This window comes from Nicotiana attenuata, unplaced genomic scaffold (genome assembly GCF_001879085.1).
Source record: "Nicotiana attenuata strain UT unplaced genomic scaffold, NIATTr2, whole genome shotgun sequence".
Lineage (NCBI taxonomy): Eukaryota > Viridiplantae > Streptophyta > Magnoliopsida > Solanales > Solanaceae > Nicotiana > Nicotiana attenuata.
This window is the reverse complement of record NW_017672352.1, coordinates 154,308-159,650: the sequence shown is the minus strand read 5'-3', so window position 1 is coordinate 159,650 and position 5,343 is coordinate 154,308.

The following is a 5,343-nucleotide window of genomic DNA, read 5'->3' as shown; positions in this document are numbered from 1 at the left end:
TGGTTGAGTAGCTGGTTCCAAATTGATCTTCCATGTAAAAGAAATTGGTAATGGTCTGCAAATGGCAAGAGACTTCTATGTTGGAAGTATTGTCGTTGATTATAGGTAAGATAGCATTGCTAGTTTATAGCATTTATACTTCTGCTTAAAATTGAATATTACGTGGAAAACGTATGTTTGAACTCAACTATATTTTGGTAATTCAGGGAAGTTACTCTAAAGGATTTGGGTTGTTGATTGCCTACCAGATGAAAATTGTGTCATCTTTACGAGGTGCTTTGCTATTCACTTGAGATACTATCCTTGTTTTGACAATCTTTATTCGCCTCTGTAGTAAATTTTGGTACTTTTATATGTTTTAAGATTTAAGAGGATAATTCAAAAATTAAGTACTGAAAGTTAATACTGGTTAATTATGTGAAAGATATTGTTGCTGACAAGTAGTTAGTTTTAGTGTATGTTATGGAGTCACAATGAGCAAGTCTAGAGTCTGGCATCTTATAGTAAGGTCCTTGTAGACTTATGGACAAAGAACACTATTCTCTGTTAAAGTGTTTTATTTTCTACTCATGATCATTCGTGTACATTGAGTTGGAAGATAAGTTATGGAGTATGTCAATTGGTTGCCTCTACTGGATAAAAAGAAGATGCTTGTAAAAAAACTGACTGTTAATAATATTCACTGTATGAACATACTTGTGTACTCTATGAAGTTTAGTATTGACTTTGAACTACATTCTAATTCATCTCTTTTGCATTTCATAAAAATACAGGTTGCTACATTTCACTTCTGCACTAAAGAGGCTACCAAAGATAGATACACAATTGAATTGGAGAAGAAGCTACATACATAAGGAAGTGCAAAGGAATTGAAGAAGGGAAGAGATCTCTTGTTGTTCCAAACAGTTATATTTTGCTTGAATGACAAATAACTTTTTCATGACTTGGTTTTATTGTAAAGACTACATTTTTTTTTCAATGGAATTAATTTTTGAGAACTTCCATATTCAATATATATGATTCTAGTTTATGTTTTCTATGGTCAATGAAATTTGTAGGCATATTTCTTGAATTTGGATGGCAGGTAAACATTAAAAGAACCACTGTCGCAAACATTAAGCTAAAAACTCATAATGATGACATTTGATAGGAGACGCAAAGAAATGTCACTATTTGTTTGTCGACATTAACCTACGCGTTGGAAATTTTAATGTGACATTTTCGCAAATGTCGATAAATAAATGTCGCAAAACTTTTACCGACATTTATTTAATTGTCGAAAAATTTCCGACATTGAAATTTCCGACATTTACGCTAAGTCGATTAATAATTTTGTGACATTTATATAGCTTAATACAACATTTCTAAAATATCGTCGTATGTCTACTTTCTTGTGGTGACACGAGTAGATAGGCGGTTAGGGGGGGAGGGGGCCGGCTGGGCCTGCCTTTTCAATCAATCTCCGGCCGCTTAGTGCCGCTATTGGTACGAGTTGTAAGGAGTCTTGGTCTCGATTCAAGCTGATTCAGGCTTGCTTGTCTCGCTCTCATATTGGAAGGCTAGGTTTGGAACCCTCTAGGAACTGAATCACTAGAAAGATCTCTTCTTTCGTTTAAGAGACACGAGTTAAATTAAAGAGGGATGAGTTAAATTAAAGAGGGATGGTTTCGACAAATATAAATTTTTGAAAAAGGTAAACCTGTTCTGAAAAAGTTAGTTCTCTGCTTCAAAGAAGAAGCTATGCATTTCTGCTTCTGCGCAGCTTAAAAAAAATCTGCTCAAAATCAATTGTTTTAATTCAAAGATTAGCCAAATATCTTATATCTTTAAAATAAACCATTTTAAATTTTCGGTGAAAAAATTAATTTGCCTTGCACAAAAATCCTGCTATTCTCAAATTCTCATTAATTTTCCAAATAATTTTGCAAACCTATCATTTTCGAAAATTATCGTGTATGGTAATTGTCATAAAGCAAAGTGTTTAGTGTTTTAAGACCAACTGAGCAACATAAATGTGAAAATCGGAAGCAGTTTTCTTGAATTAATAAGTTAAACATAGACCTTCATATGTCATAGATTTCTTTATCGTTGTGGGCAGGTTAAAAATTATCGAACTGAAATTTGCAACTTATATTTTTTTGTCACCTTCCCTCAGCTACTTGTGGCCATATTTTCTCAAATGCAGTACAGACAACAAAATATTAACAGTGGAAAACTTACCTTGAGTTTCAGCCTTCAATTTTATTGTCAATTTCAGCACAACATTAAAGAATTCGATAACTTTCACCAATTCTTCCTCAATAAATTACCTGGAAGTTGAAAAAATGTCACAAGGAAAATAAATCATCTCACAGCATGACTCCCTAACATTCAAACATTTATCAATTTTTTTCTTGAAAATTTTTAAATGAAAAAGATATCACAGGAAAAAGTATCTAGTGAAAACTATAAGTCATCTAAGTTTTCATGTCAACAAAAAGTTAGAGAAGTAGTAATATTGCTACTGTAGAATTACGCATGCAAGCAAATAAAATACCATTACAAAAGAACCACAAAACTTAAAGTGATTCTAGAAATACTTAATGTGTTAACCCCTTGTCGAAACAGGGGCAGAACATTAAGGATAAAAGAAAGCACATGCACAGTAAACAGAGTGAAACCATAATTCAGCTCCATCGGCCTAGCACACACAAGTCTTCCTTTTGCTAGGGAAATTTGTCAAACACGTTGGTTGCATAAATTGTGACGACCCGACCCATCGTCTCATGAGAACTGCTCCGTTTCCCCCATTTCCTGCTTCGTTATGCTTCATTATCAGTGTCTTGTGTGAACGAGTTGAATTGGGTTGATTTTTGGAAGGAAATGAGACACTTAGTCTCTTTAAGGAAGGCTTGTTTTGGAAAAGTCAACCGGATGTTGACCTATGAGTTAGAGGGTTCGGATGTGGATTCCGACGATTCAGTTAGCTTCAGGGGATAATTTGTGACTTAGGAGTGTGATCGGAAGTGATTTTGGAGGTCCAGTGTAGAATTTGGCTTGAATTGGCGAAGTTAGTATTTTGGCGAATTCCGGTTGATAGGTGAGATTTTGATCCGAGGCTCGGAATGGAATTCCGAGAGTTGCTGTAGCTTCGTTAGGTGATTTGGAATGTGTGTGCAAAATTTCAGGTTATTCGGAGGTGATTTGGTTGGGTTTTTGATCAAATGCGTGTTTCGGAAGTTTTAGAAGAACTTAGGCTTGAATCTGATGTAAATTTGGTGTTTTGATGTTAGTTTTGGTGTTTTGAGAGTGCAACTAAGTTTGAATGATAATATGTGACGTGTTAGTATGTTCGTATGCGGTCCCGAGGAGCTCCGGTGAGTTTCGAATAGGTTTGGGCTGCGTTGTGCTCGTTTTTGTTATGCTTCGACGTCGTTTCTTCAAGCATAAATGATATCATATTGAACAAATGAGCTCTGACTACTGTTTTGAATGAAGCATTAGATCCGTATCGTAATTACGGACCCGTAGCAAAAAGAATCGTCGAATTTGGACATCGTATGAGGATTTTATGGCCATTTTACCAAGGTTGCCCAGATTTTCAGGTTAATGACGAAATTGCCCCTGACGGCGTATTAAAAACCTGCACTATTTGCAAATCTTAAAACCTACATATCTCCTTCATTATAAGGTCAAATTGAGTGATTCAAAAGCCTAAATTCATTAGAATTTCACAAGGAATCCATTGGGAGCAGTAAAACGCGTGAACAGTATACCTATAATGAGCAGGTCGAGTTTTCTTCCAATTTTTGAACGGGAAGAAGCTTCTGAGGCGATTTTTAAGAGAGAAAATCAGTGGGTATCACAGAGGTAAGTGATTTGATTATTAAAACTCGTTTATGGGTGATTATAGACCATAATCCCAGCCTTTAATTCATGAAAAACAGTAGAAAAATAGGATTTTGGGGCCTGAGATTATGAGACCTTTAGGGGTCGATTTGAGGGGTCAAACGGACTCCGATTTTGGTGTTCTTTATATGTACGGAATCGGGAGAAGATGAAGAACACTTTTCTGTAAAAATTTCTGAGTTTCGAGAAGTGGGCCCGGGGCTCGGGTTTTGTCAATTTCGGGATTATTGATGTTTTTCGATTATTTTCGATTGGGTATTGATGCTATAGCATAATGTGACGTATTCGTTGTGGTTTTGGTCAGATTCGACGCGCGAGGAGGTCGATTTGAGAGGCAAGGGCATAGCGAGCTAGGATTTTGGCCGGCTTGAGGTTAGTAATAGATGTAAATGCTGTGTTGAGGGTTTGAAACCCCGAATTTGCACATTGTAGTGCTATGTTGAGGTGACTTGCACGCCGGATAACGGGCGTGGGGTAGAGCACCGTCGGGGATCGTGACTTGGTCCGTCCCGCTTAATAAAATTACTACCTAATTGATTGAAGCTTAGTGAGATCCTTATAAAAATGGATTAATTGTCATAATTTGGCCTCGTGCCAACTGATTGAATCCTTCAGGGATTGTTTTTACTGGTTTCTTACCATATTTTCAGACAATTGAACTCAGTCCTAGTATTTAGTACTGTTTTGCAAACTCAGCCACTTTTTCTCAAAACTTGGAACTTAAATAATATTTCTAATGAAGTTTGGGCTGAATATTTCTATATTATTGTGCCCGAGGGGCTTATATGATTCTGGACTGAGTATGGGATCGGGCTGCGCGCCGCAGCAGTATTATATTGATATTGATATGAGGCTTAGGGCCTAATGGATGCCACGAGATGGCTTGATATTGCGCTTGGGCCGTAAGGGGCCCCTCCCGGAGTCTGCACACCCCCAGTGAGCGCCGTCGACGATAAATAAATGGAGCGGGCTGCACGCCGCAGCGGGTACTAGAGAGTACCGTACTATTTGTTGCATGTCTTAATTGATTGTCATTCATTTACTTATCTGTTGCAGCATCATTGTTTTCATTGGTTTATTGAGTTGACATTATCTGGATTAAACTGCTGTAATTATAGCTTACATTGTGCCTATCCAGGATTTCTTACTCTCAACCCTTATTTATGTTTATTACTCTCTGGGTTGGAAGTACTCACATTACTCCCTGCACCTTGTGTGCAGATCTATGTGCACCCACTGAGGCTGAGTGAGGATTTCTCTGCCGAGCATCATATCTGGGAGCATCAAGGTAGCTGCATGACGTCCGCAGTCCTGATCTTCCCATCTAACCTATTTGCTTTATTTCCGCATTTCTTTAGAGCAATATGTAGTAGGTTGACACCCGTGTATTAGAGGCTCAGACTTGTGACACCGGATTCTTCGGGCTGTGTAGTAGTATTTCTACTTGGGTTTTCC